The sequence below is a fragment of the Larus michahellis genome, chromosome 4 (assembly GCF_964199755.1).
Source record: "Larus michahellis chromosome 4, bLarMic1.1, whole genome shotgun sequence".
In the NCBI taxonomy this organism is placed as follows: domain Eukaryota; kingdom Metazoa; phylum Chordata; class Aves; order Charadriiformes; family Laridae; genus Larus; species Larus michahellis.
Genome location: NC_133899.1, coordinates 30,728,090 through 30,748,900, shown reverse-complemented (window position 1 = coordinate 30,748,900; position 20,811 = coordinate 30,728,090).

The following is a 20,811-nucleotide window of genomic DNA, read 5'->3' as shown; positions in this document are numbered from 1 at the left end:
TCCCTGGCTACTGCAGTCCGCTATTCCTAAACTCCTTGACTTCTGGAGCAATATAGGAGTATTCTGGATGGTCACTGCATATGCAGATTAATAAAGGCAGAGCACAGCTCTTTTATCCAGTGTTTTTGCAGGGCAGCATTCTCACTTAATTGTTAATTGAGAGTCTGGAAGCGAATGGCTATGGAATTGCCTGATGAAATACGGTCTCAAGTGGGAATGATTAGTTAACTGGCAAGTATTGCAATCCCTTGGTCATTAAGGTCTCTAGTTTTGTGAGCAAATCTGTATGCAGACACACATGGGCATATCCTTCTGCAGAGCATCCTCTGCACTACCTTGTTGAAACACAATCTGTGGTGGCAAAAAGCTTCTAGGGTGGCTCTTGCTGCCCTCCACTCTTCCTGCATGGATTTGTTTACAAGGAAGATAGTCTGTAAATGCTCTTAGAGGTGAACAGCCTGAAAGAGAGATGGCATGAAGGAACCAGTGCGTCCAGCACCACGGAGAACTGATGAATTGTAGCAGCCCTCTAGCCACCCTACAATGAGCCCAGCAAATGGCCACCAAGATGATTAAAGGGATGGAGCAAATGACACACAAGGAGAAGCTGACTGAGCAGGCTTCTTTTTTAATCTGAAGAAGCGAAAGGGATGATCTAATTAATCTAATTCAAATACCTCTATAAACACTCACTAGAAAACACAGCCAGACTCTCCATTCATGTGAACAATTAAAGGACAAGAAGCAACATAAACAAATTGCAGCAAGGAAAATACCAATCAGATATAAGGAGAATTCTTCACTGTGGGACTGAACCAGCACTGGTACAAGCAGCCCAGAGGGGTTCTGGAACCTCAGGCCTTGGGGATACTCAGAATTTGACTGCCCTGAGCAACCTAAGGTAACTACAGAGGACCCTGCTTTGAGCAGCGGAGTTGGAACAGGTGACCTAAATTACTCAGTTATTCTAAAAAAAAATCCATCACTAACCTGTTGTCTAAAATAGGAGTGAGATCCCTACCACAAGGCTCTCAGGACAACTTGTAAAGCCAGAGATGTACCTCAAAAATTTGAAACATTCAGAAAAGAAAGGTTGAGGAGGAAAGTTTGCGTACAGAGAGAACAAGATTCAAAAATAAGAATAGTCAACCTTGTTAAAGTCACTGTCTAATTCTGGCAATAGCAGCTCTGACATGCTGCTGGCTAATTTTCACTGTATTTACCTTGCTGAGGCAGCAGCACTACGTATAAAGCAGGAGCGGACTAGCTCTTAAGGCGCTGGCAACTCTCAAATTTCATAGGGGTTTAAACCACTCAACATTTCCAGGGAGAAATGTCAGGTTTTGACAAAGCAAAAGAAGAGCTCAGTGAGCGAATGAGCTGGGAACTCTGTTACGCTTCCCCTTCACTACATTTTTCCCCTTAGTACTTTTTTTTCATTATTGTTCATGTCTTTTCTAATTTCCCTTGTCTATTACTTTCTCTGATGCTTCATCCTATTACATGCATCCATTTCTACTAGGGTGTTACACCTGGGTCTATAAGAAGATAAGGAGTAAATACCTACAGTACTTCTGTTGATTTCAGGGTCCTTCTGCCTGCATCCATCTTATCTGTTCCCTTTGCTGCTGCGGAGAGTGTAAAGGAACATCTGATCATATTCAGAGAAGTACGCCTAGGTACTTTTCTTAACTCAATTTAACTGAATAATCAAATAGAATCAAGGTATTTCTATCTCTAGTATGGTCCTTTGGGGTTAAAGCTTTGATGACATTTCTTATAGATACAGTAGACACCATCAGTGTCTGCATAAAATCTGTTTGAGATAGTATGTCTTCAAGATAAGGGTATTCAAAAAGGAAGGAAAATGCTAAACAGATTTCTAAAAGAGACTATTAGTTGATTTCTTAGTAATCTTGGCTACAACAATGGTAAAATTAATTTAATGCTGTTTACTGTCATGTTTTCTGTACAACAGACATGGAAGAAAGATGGTGGGTTCTGAAGATAAGGGAGTTTAGTTTAACAGAGATCTGGCTTCTTATTGTGCTCTCGGAAACATCGAGCAGCTCAATGAACAAGACCAGGCTATCTCTGTCAGTACAAATTGCACATCTAACCTACAGGGAAAGTCAGTGTAAATTTTCCATTTCACATGCAAAATCCCGTTTGACTGATTCCTCCTGTCTTAGGGTAGTGAATCAATATTACCCAGCTGCAGTAGTCTTGCGTCAGTTTCTGTGATTTCACGGGAAACCATGTAGGAACTGGATGAACAGAAACATAATACATTGAGAACTGGATTAGGAATCTAACGAATTAGTTAAAATTAAAAATACAAAAATATATTGCCCTTTCAGATACAAACCCTTCCTACAGGGTACAGAAATCTGTAACTTTAATCTGCAAGTACTTCAGGTACAATATTTGGTTGCAAAGTACTACTAAAAAGGCAATAATATATCCCGTATATTAAGGCAAGTTTTCTTGAAGCAAACTTCAGGTGAAAAACCTGATTGGTGGAGCTGAAAAAGGAATCTGTCTTTGGTAATCTTATCTGAGAGTAGAGAGGGAGCACATCACACACGAATCTCACGCAGGTCTTTGGCAATATTTTTCCTGGTGAGTTGGGTCTTCCTACTGTTTTACAAGAGGAACAGGCTGCTTTTCTCCCTCAGAGATTGCTAGAGCACTAGGACATTTTCAGTGCTTGGAAACAATTCTGGTTTACTTCGCAAGCATCATAATACCTGCTACTAAACCAGTAAATTCTTAAATGCATGAAGCCACTTTGGAACAGTAATGTATGTATGTTGAGAAGCAACTGTGTCATCCTGCCCTTTCATTCAAACCTGTTCATCAGGTTGTCTTTGTTTTCGGGAAGAGATGTCAAATGTTAACAGGAGGAATTCAAGTTTTTCATAGCACATGCTGTGTAAAATTAATTCTTGTGATATGGGGAAGGTTTCAAAGGGGGTTGGAAATTAATGTGCAGAACAGCAGATAAGCAAATACAAGAGAAGATTTAAGCAGCTGGAGAAAGATGAAGGGCAACAAGTTTGAATGCTAAAAGTTTCTCAGAACCTCAAAACTCAGGTAGGTGCTGAGAAACTTCAGGAATAGCTCAGTGAAAGGAAGATACCAAATCAAGAGCTACAGGCTCAATTTACAATCTGAACATTAAGTACAGCATTCCTATTTTACTGACCAGGTGGAGGACATTGCTGCAGATTGCTAACACAGTAGCACCAAGGCAGACAATTTTAGGCAGCTTATTTCAAGTCAGATGACTGAGCACAATGTTAGTCAAGTTACAGCAGTGAGAAAAGGGATCAGCTGATGCAGTTTTAACATTTTAACCCAAATCTGTATCAGCTGGAACAAAATGTCTCCATTTCATCATAGGTGCTTCGAGCAAATCAGTAGGTACACATCGGTTTCTTCTAGCACCTACGTATTTCTTAAAATTTAGGTAATCATTTGAAGATTTGCCCCATCTTATTCTTTCCACTTTAAACTGCTTATTGGATTAATTACACCAAAGATATGTCTGACAAAGCCACTAGTTTGGGGAATTTAGCTCCTTGTTCACAATTTGAATGTTAGAATGCAATTTCTGATTTATTTCCTGTCTTTATGAAATACATTTTGCAGAAAAAAAAATCACAGCAGCATCCTAAATATTTTGGAAGGATTTTAGAAGACTAAAGCAAAAGAAGAATCTGGAAAGTTGATCAGTTTGAAACACAACAAGTCTTCACAGACTGTGAAATGGAGAAAGACGAAGACAGCATATGCTGGAAGCAGTCACTAATGAGCTGCTCTCAGCCAAAAGAGCACTTGAAGAAATAGCAAGATGAGGAAAAAAAAAAAGTCAGGTACTTTTTTTTCCTCTGTATTGCTATTAAAACAAATCATTAAGGTCTCTTAAGAGACTCTTTAAAAGCTTATTAAACAGTTTTTGGGTGCTCCAGCTAATACAAGTTGACTATCTAATCTTATGATAGTATCTTAAGGAGTTTTTAAGAGACTTCTTCAGCAACCTGGAAGAATGATTTTTGTCACAAAGAAAGATACGATACATTGCAAAAGAAAAGTACTGTTTGAAAGAGAGGAGTCACAAGAACTGTAACGTTCCTTTAAAAGGCAATCAGGAGTTGGTTTATCCAGAGTTTTAAAAAATGAACAAAGAATGATTTTAGAGGCTTAATTAAAAATTATCTTGATCGTTTGTCCTAAAAGTCATTCTCGTAACAGTCTCATTGCTTTCATACCACTACTATTATTAGCACATTGCCATGTAAGTAACCACATTCACTGGTTCACTACATCTCACAGGCTTCACAGAATATGTTATGAAGATAATGTTCTTTAAGATAAATGCATTGGTTGTATCAGGTGTAAACATTAGATAAGTAGAGTAACTGTTGAAGTTACTTAAAGAATGAATTAGAACTTTCAAAACTTTTGTTTTTTTAGCATCAGAGCAACCTGGATGTCAGGAAATATGTTCAATAAAATCAGAATTGTCCACGAGTTTCAAGTGATCAAAATATGAGACTGGATTCTATGTCTGGCCTTGCTCTTATTTGCAATTCACAGAGTAGCTCTCTTTCCCATTGCCTTTCCATTTATTTATATCAATACTGCAGATATTCAAAATATCTTGGACATTTTAAGCTGAAAAGAAACCAGGTTCTTTTCCTGTGGAGTGTAGACAGATGAAGATTGACCAGAGGTTCAGGAAATAGGTATACCTCATGAGCAGGGTTATTAGAATGTCTCTATAAATTATGTTTGTTTATCTTAAACAACTCTCTTATTCTCACTGTTCTGCCCCAGTTCAGTCTTACAATTTTTCTATATCCATACACCCATTGCTATGACATCTTTCTAACATTCATCCTTCTCACAACATATAGGGGAGTTAAAAATCTTGTGAGCATGGTCAAGACAGTTAACCTACAGAAAAGACACAATAAAATAAATAGGTGTAGTTGTGGATGGGGTCAGAGGAAATGTTCTACAGGATAATACACAGAGAAGTTAACTCAAAATCCAGGAAATTAAGTAGTTGTGCCACCTTTTTTTGCTAAATTTTTCCTTCTGTCTGACTGTCCAAGTCTAATTTTTGAGGGATACTTCAAACTGCAGGTAGCACCTGCAGTGATATTATGGTCCACATCAATGTCTTCTCAAAGTGTACCAGCTTTCTTTAAAATTGCCAGGGAGTCAGTGAGGTTCATTCCTATTGCTGTTGAATCTGAGGAAGAAAAAGAATGTATTCCAGAGGAACAGCTGCCAAGCTGGAAAGAAAAATCTCTTAAAGTGGTTAATTTCATCCCATATATTCTTGATGTTTAAAGCTGGTGGAGGAATTAACATCAGGAACTCTGAATTCTAATTACATTCCAATTACCTTTCTGACACTTACCTTCACTGGCCAGTTGTCTTGCAGAAATCCTACAATTCTGCTACACTCTCATATTAGAGACGTATTTTAGGTACACTTCATGCTACTTTTAGTCTCTGTCTCAAATATTTGGACAAATTGGGCGTTTCTGAGGTCTCAAGCATATATGTCTTTAATATCTGCAATGGTGGTTAACATAATCATGGTATAAGAACTATTTGTTAGTTCTTCTTGTGTATTTTTGTGATTGGATTATTTTGATCCAGGGTAATACAAGCAAGTGAATGTCAAATTTCATGAGAGAACATATGCTTGGTAAGCTTTCTGTCATATTACTCCTGAAGAACTACATGTATTTTTCTCATGCTTTGAATTTAATGAATGGCTAGCCTTTGGACTTCTAGCAGACTGGTAGACTTTAGTCCAGTAGCCCAGCTTAATGTAAAGCATTCATTAATATTTGCATTCTCTCCATGTGTGACAAAGTAAAAAAATATCTAATTCAAAGCATATTAAAAAATCATAATATTTATTTTCCTTAAGCCATTTAAAGTACCAAATGTGAGAGGGATGGTTGTTTGCTTGATAGCACTTCTAGAATTGCCATGCTAATCTCATCTAGATGTAGATTCAGAGATTTATTTTGAAGTACACCCGTTTTACTCACTTGCTTATTGCATTTGGTTCCTTAATTGAATTCTTGGACTGCTATCCTTCCTTTGGGAGCCTGGATGTTAAAAAAAGCAAGTAATATTCAGAAAAAAACCCTCCTCCTCTTGCATATCTATCTGCACATTTTCATGACTCCCATTCCATTGTGTCTGAATAGGAGGTGGAAGAAGAAGAAATTATCACAAGTAAACAGTTTCCGATCCAAAAACTCTGAGAAATATCTGGGTAGATGTCTTTTTTTCTTGTTCTTGCAGAACTATACTTAGAATTATATATTGAACTATATGTAGAAGGAAGTAAAAGATACATATATGTGTGTATATATATGTATGTATTTTATGCTTTAAACAGCCTTATTGTTAAGTTGGGTGCATCTTTAGGTGCAGTTGGATAATGATGATTGTAAGAGATGCAAAGTTGTTGCAAGTGTTCAGGACTGATGTTTTCTTTCTCATTACAAGAAACAAAAAGTTCAGTATCTTTCTTATCTCTGCCTTACTGCTCTTCATGATACTTCTGGGAACATGACCTGTTGGATGAAAGACATCCAGTTACTGTAATTGTAAATGTATCTAAGAACTTCAAATTTATTACTTAGGAGAAGAAAGAAAAACCAGGAAGTATTAGGCTATGGGCAGGTTCTCACTTATTATTGAGAGCTATTATCTTCTTACCCACTGGAAGTGCATTTGTATTAAGGAACATGCCTTAAGCTTTTCATAGGAGAAACCTACGGATTAGAACTGTGTGGAATAATTTAGGATCACTTATGGGCAGCAAGAAAACACTCACAGTTTAGAAACTCATTTAAAGAAACTTGTATCTAGATTAAACATCTCATATTCCAGAACATGGAAAGTATTTACAGTGTGCTTTTCCAATTAAGATGGTATAAATTGTCCTAGTAGCCTAACCCACTTTTCATAGTATGGGAAATTGGAAGGAACTAAAATGAAGTCAAAATCAAAAGGAATGCAAGTTGGAGTCAGGAGATAATTAGGTCTGTTACATGTAGGTCTAATACATGTATTTTTTCTTCCCAAAAATGCAACTCAGGAAATAGTGAGTAAATCCAGTCTTACTGCATTTTACATCATGGTAGGACAGTCTGTTTCCCCAAAGCTATGAATTGTGACTTCTGGGAAAAAATATTTTTGCTACCTTTGGATCACCTTCAAGGTGACATATTTCTGATTATATGTGTTAGTAGTGTATCCCAACTCTGGAAGACATATTTAAACAAGGTTGTTTCACTAATGAGAGTGGAGTTTGGCATAACAGTGGTCCACACTTGAGGTACTCGCCCTGTGACATGAGCAGATCTTGGCAAGTGGGTGCAGTCAAGAGACAGAAGATGGCTGGCACTGCGGGGGCTGCTCTTAGCAGCTCTCTACCATCCCAGGGGTGGTTTTAGTTTACCTGAGGTACAGAAGTAGTCTACAAGCAGCCATCATATCAAAACCTCTTACGGTGATATAAAACCGCACTCGTTTTGGTGAGTTCAGCGAACTGGCTTCAGGTCATTTAGATGCTGGGAACCTGAATGTGCTGTTTGTGCTCACTCTTCTTTGGTTGTTTTTCACACAGAATGCAAGTAAAGCCTAGTCAATGAAGTCTTGGGATTATTCTGGATTTTGAATGGTAATTTGCCTGCAGTTTAATCCCATATGGAAGTAGAGATCCTGGCCCTGGTGAATTTAATGTCAAGACTTACACTGACTTCAGCAAAGACTGGGCTTCTTAGACCATGCCGTTCCACCAGCGACAGTTTCACACAGCTAAGAATCTGGAGACAGGGCATAAAAATATCTAGAAAGGAGGTTCCTTTCCCAGAAAAAAATCAGTGAAATAGTTTTGAAAATGATTTTCGAACACTAATAAAGAAAATGTAATAGACCATTTTATGTTCCTGTCCTTAGGCTGTGCCTCATACCATGATCAATATAAAAGAAAATGATATTTTCTTGATTACTCATTCAAGCAGAAAATGAGTTCTGTTACCTGAAAATTTAGAAGTTTCCTGAGTAATTGAATAGCCTTTGTACATCTTCAATTTCTGATGTTATTGGGTAGTTTATGGTATTTACAAAGATGTTTTAGCCTAATCATTTTTTTGACAGGATAAAATATCACTATTACAGTGGGAACATTCTCTTGACAGAGGAAACCATTTAACAAGTTAGATGCTGAATGCAATTTGCTGATCAGCGATGTAGAATATACAATTCATGTGCAAGAAATAGTTTAAATATCAACCAGAAACTAACTATGTAAATTACACAAAAGCATCCTTCATTGTGCTCGCTTTCTCTTTCTTCCAAGACTGCAAAAGGCATTGGCAGAAATAATTTGAATGTCGCAAATACATTGTATAGAAATCTGTCTGCTTCAGAATTACAGGTGGTTCTTTCAGTGCTGAACACATTTTAAAAAAAATATCTAGTTTAACATTTGGAAGCGAGTGGATTAACCATCAGTATGCAGTTAATTCCTCCTGGTACTTCTACAGTAGTCACCACCCTTCAGGAGTGGCTACCAAAGATGACAGGCTCATATCTTTCAAAGCATTTATAGGAAAGGCCTCCTGCCTTGGTCTGCTTTGCTAGATGGTGCCCCTCTAGTGTCATCCTATGAGGGGTGTGATGAAAAACTGAGGGGAAAGATCATGAAATGCAGATCCTTGCCTTCCTTTTGCTTCTTGCCAGGAAGATAAATTTTTCCTTTGCACTCATCTCACATGGGCCAACCTTTTAAGAACTGGTTGAAGCTTTCATCTACTTGGTGGTGTGCTCTTCTCCAATTGCATGACTACAATTGCATGAAATCATTCATTTTCAGTGCAGTAAGGAAGTAGGGCGGGCTGTGCAGAAGGCCGAAGGTCTTTTTCTAATATAAAACAAGCTGCGACTATATGCTAAATTCTAGATATGTTTGGACAATTAATGGTTGCCTTAATGTGTGTTCAGTGCTCACTAGTTTGAAATCTTGCCAGAAACAATTTAAAATCCATACATATGACTAGAGACTTTTGAATAAATTTGAGGATATTGCAGGTAGGGAATGGGGAGACAGGAGAAATAAAGACAGTTTTGTTCTCTACTTCATGCACAAAATCACCAAAAAAAAAAAAGGAAGAAAAAAAAGAAAAAAAGGCAACCTGGTGAATATCTGTGCCTTTTATCCCTATATTTCTCTCCATAATCCATTTTTGATGTTTTTCTTTCTTCTTCAAGCAGTGGACTCTGGTATTTTCTTCTTGGCAATTTTGCTGTTAGCCCTAGGCTGGATGCATCTTTATATGTTGTTTCTTTTGACTTTGTCTTCATGTATACACAATTCTGACTTTTTTTCTCTAAACCTCGCAAAAGAGATGAACTAGCCAGATGTCTTTAGTTTGCATGTTACAAAGGTTTCATCTGCATGAAATAATTGAATAGAGTCATTATTTTATGTCAGGCATGGCCCTTTATTGAAAGGCCTGTTCTGTTCCTTCCCAATTCCTACCATCACTATTACTACATCTCTGCATGATGCTGCCCAGGCAGAGACTGACAAAATGGGAAATTAATTGGTGAAATATCTCTAATGTTCATTAATATTTTGGACATTGAGGATAAAATAGCTTTAAAAGATGAGTAAGAATGCTGTTTGCACTCAACTACAGCCACTGTCGCTAGCCTCTAACACCTTCTTTATTACATTCAGAACTGGTGTAGCAGAAGTAAATGACTGCTGTCTCTGCTGTTTCCAGTTTTCACAATCCTGTGGATTTTGTGAATGTCCTTTCCTATCTTTTTTCCTGCCTCCTGGTTTCATATGAGGATCTCTCAGAGCTTTGTCCTTCGTCTTGTAGATGAGGAAACTGACAGAAAGAGATTAAGGTTAAAATGTCAAGTTTCTCTCAATTTTGGGTGCTGATTTTATGTGTCCAGGCCCTGGTCCTTTGAAGTGCACTCTGCATTATTGGACTTTTAGATGGAAGCTCCCCTTTGAAAACTAACCATTGTTGCTTCTTGCTTTTCACAGCCTTCAAGGCTGGGTAAAAATCTCCTTGAAGCTGATGGGTGTGCAAGTTGCTTTCCATTCTGTCTGAAAGTGGGAACAATGATATGGCCCTTTGTTTAACAATAATTGGAACATGGGAAGCTAATTCTGAGCTCACCCTCAGGGTCCTCCTCTCCCTGAACTGTGCTCCAGCAATGAATACAGGAGGAGTGCTGAAAGATGCAGTTCCCTTGACTGTCTGGCCTCATACCTTATAGAGTTAATGTGATAAAATACAAGAATCAGGCGACTTCTGGAAAAAAGGACAAAACAGTTAGGACAACTTACTCTGAAGACTGGATTTTATTCTGCCAATGTATTACGTAGCACTAGGTGATTTTTTTTAAAATGGAGTGGCCCAGTTGCTTATCTGCTGCTACTCTCTTTCCCCATTGCTATCCCTCTTCTAGTAGGGAATCCAAGTCCAATCCTTCCAGCTTTGAGAAACCAGGCAACAGACAGGGCAGAGTTCAACAGAGCAAGTGTGAAGCCACAGCCAGTCACCCAGCTGATATCTGTGTTGATCCCCTCAACTGGATAGACAGACTTCTTTGAGATTATAGCTTTTTTTTTCCCCCCCCAACAGTTCAAGCAATTCAGGCTCTGCTACTTCCCTTTCCCCAATTATGTTTGCTTTAGCAAGGTAATAGGTGAAAGCAATATGTTCTGTGCTAATACATTGGCAGCAGATTTTCTCTAAACTTCTATCACATTGACAGCCTATTTGCATTTAAGATGTTGCCTAAATACCTACTGATTCTGGATGAAGAGCAAACCTGATTAGTCTTGGAATATACTAGGTCCTCCATCCCTCAAGAATTATCCTGCTTGAAAATCTGGAGCTGCTTCCCTGGGAGAGTGCAGAAGTCATATCCCTACTGTACGAATTTAACCCCTTCCAAAATGTTCTGTCTCTGCATCACAGCACCTCAGCTCTAAAGCTTATCAGTAAAACAGCAATGTACATAAAATGCTGTTGTTTCATGACTCCACTGAATATGCTGTTTACATTTTATTATTGTATTTATTATGGAGAACTGGTTTAGGTTAGAATTCTTCTATTTGTTCGTTTCCTTGAGAAAGTATGTCTTTTTTTTGTTTATTGGGTTTGATTTTTTCCCACCATGTAAATTTTCATCTGTATCCATTCTTTGTGTTATGGGGTAACGGGAATAGAAGGAAGGAAGGCACTTCTTTTCAGAGGGTGGGTGTAGGTCATGGATCAGCTGGCTAGAAAGGTAGGAAAGGGATACGTTTTGAGAAGTGGGAGAAGGCTGGTGTAGAGTAAAACTGAAGTGGAGTGAGTGCAGGAGTGTGCTGTAGGAGAACAATCAGGCAACAGGGCCTTCCAAGCTCTAGAAAATACCCGAATGTTGGTTTTGTGACACCTCATGCTGGCTCCTGCTGCCTGTCATCCTGTTCTCTTGCTGGGTCTTATTTGTAGCGTTACTTCCCTGGGTGGCAAGGGAGGGTTTGCTTGGGGCCAAGGAGAAGAGGGATACCCCATGGTTCTTAATTAATTTGGGCAGGGGGCTGACTCATCCACAGTTTGGGATGATGGGGGAGAAGGGGCGCATAAAGGATGTGTGGTCTGACTTGAATCTAATTTTATCCTCTAATTTTATCCAGTCAGTGCCTTAGCTATAGCTAGAAGTCCTCCTCGCCGGAAGAAAGGAACTGATCTGATCTAACAGTTTGCAGTCAGGCAAAGGAGCAGTCTTTCCTCCCTCACTCCTTCTTGTGCAGCCCTGCCTTTCTCTTGGTTTGCCATTTGTTTGACCTCTCAAGGAGCAGATTCATCTTACTAGCCTGGCAGTCAGATGAAAAAATAAAGAGAAAAAAAAAAAAAAAAAAAGAAGCTCCCTCTTTCCCTCCCTCCATCCCTCCGTCTCCTTTTGCTGGCATAGCTTTCTGCAAAGTGCACAAGCTAAAGTGACTTCTCCTGGGTCAGGTGAGGTCTGGAGCCAGCACAAGGGATGGGGAGGAACCACGTGGTCCTGAGAAGGCAAGGGAGAGACACTGCTGCTGGTGATGGCAGCGAGCTGTCAGATAAGAGGAGACGACCCAATCTGACCTCAGCCAGTAACTGCTGCCATTGAAGACTGATTATTTTTGAAGGGGAAGTTGAACTACAACTTGCTGCAAAATGGAGTCTGATTCAGAAAACTGTGAATTAAAAAGATATGTAGGAAGAGTTACCATTTTTCTGTATGTACTTCTTTGTGGTGACATTGAAAAGAGAAACGGGAGTTTTCACCACTGTGGTGTTTGTGATGGTTTGATTTCTTTTTAAACAGACTCCTTAAAGGACAAGTTGTTTTTAAGTGTCTGCATTGATCAAAGAATAAAGCTCTGTTGCTTCAGTTGTTGTAAATACTTTGGGAATCTTTCAGCCACTTCAGGTGTCTTTTAACTCTCTCTCGTCTCTTGTTCTTCCACTGGCAGAATCTTCTGCATCTTGAACTTTGCTTTGCTAGCTAGATGATTCAGGTTGTCTGCAGAGGAAAGAAAATATATTTCAGTTTGCTTGAATATATTTGCTGTATTGTAAGAGAGACTCTGAATTAAGGACAGCTTTTCTGTTGAGAAACTACTGAAGAGCAGTGGATATAACCAGTTACATTTCATCCATGTACGAAAGCCACTTCATTAGTGATTGCTTTGAGCTAGCAGGACTTCTCTATCTTGCCCAACTATTCTTCCCCCTCCTGTTGCCTACTTTCTTGTAAAATCATAGCAAAAAAGGAGGGAGCAATCATTTGTAATCTTAGGTTGAGTAGAACTAATAAACAAGTATATGACATCAGTCACATCCTTCAAAGCAGTTGTTATTTTCCGTAATTGCATGGTTCATGTTTTATATCACCTATCCAGTGTGTATATATGTAAGGTAGTTAATTTTCTGATGATTCTTTGTGGCTTTATGGAAAGCAGCGTTCTCCAAGGACTCCCACACTATAAGGATTATATATTTTTAAAATTTATTTATTTATTTATTTTCCTGAACTTTTCTAGTAGACTAGACTAGATTAAATGAAGAGGACTTGCTAAGACCCTCCTCAAAAGAAAGTTTTAGCTAGTGTAACAGTAGAGTAGATGGGAAATTACTATATTGCCTTTAGCCCTAGTGTGCACAGGAAAGAATTCCTTTGGGGAAAAAGTAACAGGTTGAAACCCTGGAGAACATAGGAAGTAAGTGAAAAGAAGAAGAGAGAAATGAATATTTCTCTCTTGGACAACAAGAAGCAAAATCCTGCTCTGTGACCTGACGATGGTTGTGTATGGGCAAGAAAGGGCTCGTGCTATGGAAAAAACTTTATTTCTGTCATCTCCAGAGGCCAGATTCTCTGGAAGCAGGAAAGCTGGAGAAACAAGGTCGGGTTTTTTTGGTTTTGGGAGAGCAGGCTTGCACGTCCCTGCTCAGCTTGAAGCTGGGAGCCTCAAGGAGAGGGTCTGTAATTGTGGCTGAAAACTTTATCAGATTTGGAGATGCTGTGAACCAGGTAGGTTTATTTAAAGCTGGTAATTTTTCAGAGGAGCTTTTCTGTGTGGAGTGGAAATAAGCCTTCCCTTGTGATACTGATTTTTCATTTATTTTGGCAATAGTTAGGGAATGAAGCGTGTGGTGCTGCAGTGGAAACTGTGGTAGCAAGGCAAGGTATTCACCCACTGGGTACCCACAGGTAATGTGGAGAATATACTTTTGCCCAGATAACACAGGGATGGGTAGTTTCCTTCAAATTCTTTTAGGCATAATTGTGGTACTTATTGCTGCAAATTAATATTGCATCCTTCTTTTCCTTAAAGTTTACTTCTTTTTATGGATATATGAGATACTGAGGTGAAATTGTGTAGGGTTTTTTTACAGCTATCAGCGGGTGTTCTTAAGGAGATTGCCACAGCGATTTAATAATAGATATGGAAGAACATGTAACCACTGATGAACACTATCCAAAAAGATTCCTTCTGCAGTTTTGTTCTGACCCTTTTTCTTCACTCTTCCTTCAGTGTGATCCTTTTACTATAACACCTTTAAAACTTGTGGGAGGTGGTAAGAGGGTTCTTTGTTAGGTGAATCCTCAAGTCAAACCACTCTTCAAAACACTTATATAGCGTGAATTTGCTAGAAATCCAAGTCATGACTGTGAGACTTGAGGTACTAAATGCAGTGGGAATGCTGAGAAGAAAACTTGGTGCTTTACTTGGGGACTATACAGACAATATACACCATACATTTGGCATTGTGAATCCCATGGTCCCTGTAGCTGCTCAACCTTGTAGAATTTTAGGTGATAATGATAAAAGTAACTCTATGTATCTGGAACAATACAGATTTTATCCATTGATCAATGATGGGCCTGGGTTGTCAAGAAGGTAAATTTACCCATTTTATTCACTACAACACCTTTGTCTAAGGGAACCGCTTTTTGAATCTATTGGCATTAATGTATTCTCCTTCATGCACTTGTACACACAGGGGAGTGTACCATCCTGATCTACATCTGATTTGGATTATTTTTGTCTTGTGTATTGTCTCGAGGCTCCTCGTAGCTGTTCCACATGTCTGCTAGACAGGTGCTGCTCCAGTTAAAAACTGCTGTACCTCAGAGTCTAATCATCCCTCTCTATGCATGGGAACTCCTGTCTTGACACTCACCTCCCAAAAAAAGCTATGAGGAAAATACGTTAATTAAAGGCCTTCTCATTTTATGTTGTTTTAGGAAACATTAATAGACATTATATATATATAAAAGAGAAAGAAGAGAACTTGACTTATTTTTCTTGGTTTACTGCCAACCTGTTCCTGATTGTTTATATAGTTACTTTCTACTCCATCTGCTTATCTAACACATAAAATCCTTAATAAAATCTTGATTTGCCTTGACTGAAGGTTTTTGCTTATATTACCCAAAATACCTGTGTCTCCTAACTGAGAGAAGATGTGAATGGAGAGGAAAGATAAAATTCACAGATAACTACTTAATGCTACCCCTAATGCTTTTTTGGTATCCATAGTCCTTGTTCCCCATTCCCCTCTTAGATCTGCATTTTGTGAGCACTTCTGCAGCGGTGCACACTATTATTCTAATGTTAGTCAGGCAGAACATGTATATTAGCTCTTAGATATTTGATATTCCTGTGGCAACATATCTTGAAGTTATTGAAGGCAGTCAAATACAGAACAATTTTCTTCTGCAGAAACCTTGTGTGCTGTAATGTGACTGATGACACGTACTGCTGTAGTTTCTAGTAGACCTACCCCAAAAAAGGCAGGTGTCTGTTTTACTAGTTGACTTCCACTGGATTTCATGGGGAGAAGACAGCCATAAGGATCTCTTGACCCCACTGATGTCCTCACAAGTCTAACTTCTGCTGATGGCTATTGGTAGTGTCCCTTCTGTCCTCCCTGGTTTTAAAAGCTTTTGCCATCCATTTGTGGAAAATAAGGGGCCTTTTAGCAGTAGAGTCTCGCTGTCTTGTGAAAGGGGCAGGAGGATAGTTGCTAAAAATAGAGGGGAGCTTTGTCAAGGGTCAGGTATTTAGAGTAAAGACACTCGCAGGACCAGGGCCTGGTACAGACGGTTTGGGGGCTATGTCAGGATGTGAGGGGAAAGCAGCGTGAGAACAACTAAGGTGCACTTCTGTAGTTTTTAGGAGTAAACCTTTATGTTCTTATCCCATTAGTATTGAGGATGGTAGAGAATATGACCTTGCCCTTAAACAGTGTTTAAGGGTTACTACAGGCACAAATGGGACTGGAGAGACACAGGTCTGACTCCATACATGAACTAATCATCAAAAAGTGCTGAAGTAGGGATTTGAACCCCTGTAGCTTGCAAAAGGCTCTATCTGTCAAAACAAAAGGAATTTCAGATTAAGAGAAGCTGTCTTTGGACCTGCAAAATAGTAATGAGAGGAAATGGGGAGGCTCAAGGAAAAGAACATAGAAACAAGGTAGAAAGGCAAATCTGATGCTGAGAGAAAATTGCATTAGCATGAAGTAATTATGGGAATAGCTGACTGAGTGGATAGTTATACCACCTTGGTTTGGTCCTGGCAGTGCTTGCAGGGAAGCTGTTGATAGCAAATGGGGCAGGACTATTTCAGCTGCATGGGTTGACAACACTCAAATCTCCTAACTCAGACAAGAGATTTCGGAAGGTTGTGTAGACTTGGAGGTATTTTGGAATCTAAAATGCAAGAATGAAAAATACCAGGCTTTTTCCAAGCGTATCTACATGCATGTCAGCTTCCCTAGAGTAAATGAGGTTAATGTTGTGCAACTAACCAAGCATTTTTAAAGCAATCACAATGTATAAGTGAGAATTGGACCTTGCTGCATGGCTTCAATTTATATTTTGTTTTATTTTAATAAATGTTAATTTGGTAAAATAAAGATATTGCATCGAATGGCTTCTAGTTAATTTGATTTGCTTGAAAAAGAATGTAGTTACGTAAGAAAAAAATAATAAATACCTCCTTGTCTGTGTTTATGCATCTGGTGTTTAAAAACAATGCCAAAGTAGTTTACTGATCATGTTGCCCAGAATGTCCAAGTACATTGCTGGTTCAGAGCAAATGTTAATTATGTTTCAGGTTTTCCTGTGACAAAGATATAAAAAGTTTGATTTAGTTTTTTTAAATCTCAGTATTTGCTTCCTGAATTGCTGGTTACTTAATCATTCATATTTCTGTGCTAAATATGAGAATACTTGGCTTATAAAATGATTCAATCGTGTTAAGAGCTTTAACTGCAGTGAACGACAAATTCAGAAGCTTGTTATGTCAGAAAGGAGGAGGAGGAACTTCTGTTTAGGTCTTGCCTTCACAGGGAAAGGAAACACTGATAGTATCCGTGTAATCTTGCACTGATAAGCTGGCATCACACTGCTTTGAAAAGATTCATATTTGAAATCTGATGACTAAGTGGTGGTGGGCACAGCTGCTTTAGAATCAAGAGATAAAGGAAAGAAGGAAAACAAATCCAGAATTGCTATGTGAAAACCTTGCTGACATGTAATGCTGTCAGAACATTTATAAAGAGCAGAAACCCTATTCAGTGTCAATCAGGTACGTGCTATATTGAATAAAATATTTCCTATTTTAAATGTTGCCGAAGCTCTGCAATTGCTAGCTTCTGGATTTATGAACAGTAACCTCTGTAAGCGAAATGGGATAGTTAAATTATTGGGAGTTTTTGTTTTAGTTCCAGTGCACATTTGTTCTTAAAGTCTAACAGTTTATGCAGCTATAATGATCTTTCAACGGGCTTGTTTTAAAAATTCTTTGAGGATTCAGAGAAAATTGTGGAAGTTTGCTATATTTTAGTACTTTGACTTAAGAATCTAATTAGAATAGGATTACTGCACTAAAAGCAGAAGGAGTATTTTTGAACATAACTTAGGAGTTGGGATTTTTTAAGGTTTTTGGAAAACTGCACAAATGAATATGCTAATAAAGGGTAAAAGCCACTTCTTAGCATCATAGTATTTTTTAGCACCTGATCCAAAGCAAATTGGAGTTATTGGAAGTTTCCCCTTTGACTTGACTGGACTGTGGATCAGGCTTTTCAAATTCTAGGTCTCATACTGATAAATGTCTCAGGATTTGCTCTTACAGTTGCTGTGTCTACCTAAGTAGTTCCCATATTAAAGTCAGTGATATAGATTTACATGCTTTTAATGAGAACTTCAGTTTTGACAAGGATCTTCCTTATTAGACAAGAAGATAGTAGCCTGTTTCTTACATTTGCTTTTGGAAATGCTAAAAGGTGTCTTTAACAATAACTAAAGATTGGACAGCACATGAATAAATCTTCATCAAACCCATCAGAACCCATCTGCCTGAATGCTAGTAAAGACTTTTGGCTAGTACTGAAAAGAACGATCTGGTCTTTTTATCTTGGAGGTTTTATAAGTGAGGTTTTATTAGAGAAAATACATTTCAATCTGGAGAAAGGATGGGATAAACAGCAAATTATGTAGTTTAGACCTTGCAATTATTGGTAAATGTGCTGCTTCTTTTTGGGAGAGGGTTCAGCCTTGTCATATGGAGAATGCTGCAAGATTACCATTTATGTGCAGAGAAAGTTTTGATATGGCTATGAGTTGCATGAGAAACCGCTTTTGAACATAAAGTGATTTAGCATTTGATTCTGATGTGCTGAGTATTACTAGCAATCTCTTTCCTCATCCCTATCCTTGAAATTCCGTGCTCATTTGTTGTCCCTCTAAGAGGGGGAGAAATCTAAGACCAAAGTATGGTGCCTTTAGTTAAGCAATAAATACATTTTGTATTCTTAATTTAAAACTTTAGAACTTTTATTTGCTATTTCAGAACTTTATCAAAATTCCTCTTTATGTTTGTGAACAAAGTTTAAACGTAGAATCACCCCTCTGTCGCTCTCCTCATTTTTGCTTTTCTTTCTTAGCTTTTGTATATCTTTTAAAATAAGATGTAACTTACAGTTTGCAGACACAGTGACTGTAACACAGGATTAGAGGAAAACAGCTGTAGTATCTCCATTCTCAGACTGGTAACTCTGTGTGTATGTGTGTGAACAGTTCAGCTTCCTCAGCCTTTCAAAGGAGAAATAACAATAAAAATCTTAGACCTGAAAGGATGGACTAAATGCTAAATGTAATGCTGCTTTACAGCTGATCTCTTAAGTGCCCTAAATTATGATAATTAGTTAACAGAGCTTCAAGTAGTGCTGGAGAAAGTGGAATCACAAAAATTATTTTATATCCTAGTAATTTGTTTGTTGGTAACCTGATAAACTTAAAATATCATAGGAAGAAAATACCCATAGATTTAGAGATGTTCTTAAAATGTTGCAATTGCAGAACTGCCTTCAATAAATCAGCCACTGTGAGTGTCTATGATGATATTCCGATAAAGAATGGATTAAAATGTATTAATTAAAACCACTATAAATCACGTTAGTGTATGATCTCTTTAAATAGACTTAGTTTTAGTTCTGGTTCTTGAGTATTGACTTAAAGGTACAAGTAGCAAAGAACTTACAGTGAAAAGGGATGGTGATCCAGGGGGCTGAACAGATGTTATATCCACTATGTTATTGTGCTCTCCTTCAGTTATCTGCAACATGCTTTTGCTAGCAGCAAGAAATATTCACGTAGAAGAGTTTGCTGGTCCATTCCTCCAGAGACAGGAAATATGAAGCTCAGAGAACAGAAATCCCAGAATAATTTCTCACATTTCATTTTAATAAGACTAGGAGGACATTCAAATTTTGTCTAAATTAATATATTAGACAAGCGTCCACTTGTGTGAATCGACAACAAAGTGCTGACAAACTCAGTTGAGACAGGATTTTACTCACAGTAAAAGGCAGGTTTTCATGTCCATGTTAATGGTGAGACAAATCTAGAACAGCTTTTTTTGTTTAAGGGACAAAGACGTATACAGAAACTTTTGTTACCTGTGGATGATGTTAAACATATCTGATCTGGGAATTCATGCAGCATTATAACAGTGTTTCATAGCTTGAAAGGCAAGAATAAGCAATACCTTGGTTTCTGTGTTACTTCAGTGAATTAGAGATGATGAGAGAAAAGTTACGGCATAATTACTAATTTGTCAGGCAGTTTTAAGTCTTTTAAGTCATCAAAATCGGCTATCAAATAACTACATTGCAAAAGCTTTTCTTTTTAAAGAAGTAAGAATAAAACTGCAGGGACAAAAATATTTAGTCTTGAATTTTCTGTTAATGTGAAGATGCATGGCAAAATGAATACAAATGAAATAATATTTTATATAAATTCCAATACGGAAACAAATTGCCTTATAGCAAAAACCAGAAAACCAGCCAAAACTGTACTGCATTTCTTATGTATTCATACATAGATTTCATTTCTATCCAATTATAGAAAAGGTTGTTTATTCAAATTTTATGACTAAAAAGACAAAAGTTTGCTTTGTGTAGTAAAAGGTAAGGCAACCACGTATTAGGTAAGGCAGGCACATATTTATGAAGTGTGTGGTTTGCATACTGAGTAGAGCAAGATGCAAACTGGACGCTCCTTGCTGTCATCGTCACGCAAGTGAAGCCAGGCTCTCAGCGTCTCCCAAAGCACAGTTCAGCTCTGCAGCTTTAGTGGCTGCCTGAGTGGCAGGGATGGAAAAGGCATCTTGCATGTGGCATGTTATTCTCGGACAGACACAATGGGCTGTCTTGAAAACAGTGCTGACAAGTGCTGTTAGTTGAAGAGGTTTTGGGCTTGTTGCTTAATAAGACCACTGGTGAAACAGACTCTTTTGTTACGTAAATTAATCCTACAGCATAAATAATTTGCATAGTAAAGAAGGTGTCTGGAAAAAACACAGTAAATAAGATGGTTTTATTTGGGGGAGGTCAGAGTGGAATAAGGGATATTGCACATTGGTCTGACAAGAAGTCTGCTGCTTTTTCTTCGCTCTTCAGGTCACCTAGATCTGAAAAAATGATTCCCTGACAGCATGTTTGTCAGGAAGATTTTCTTATGCCAAAGACAACTATGGTTATCAACACTGCTTCTCAGCCTCATAAAGCAAGAAGTCATTTGAGGAGCCTGAGGCACGGCATGCTCAAAGGAACAGCCGGTGCATCATGCCTGTTTAGCCGGGAGAAATTAAATCCTGCATTCGCTGACATACGTGCCAAACAGAAACTCCCACCC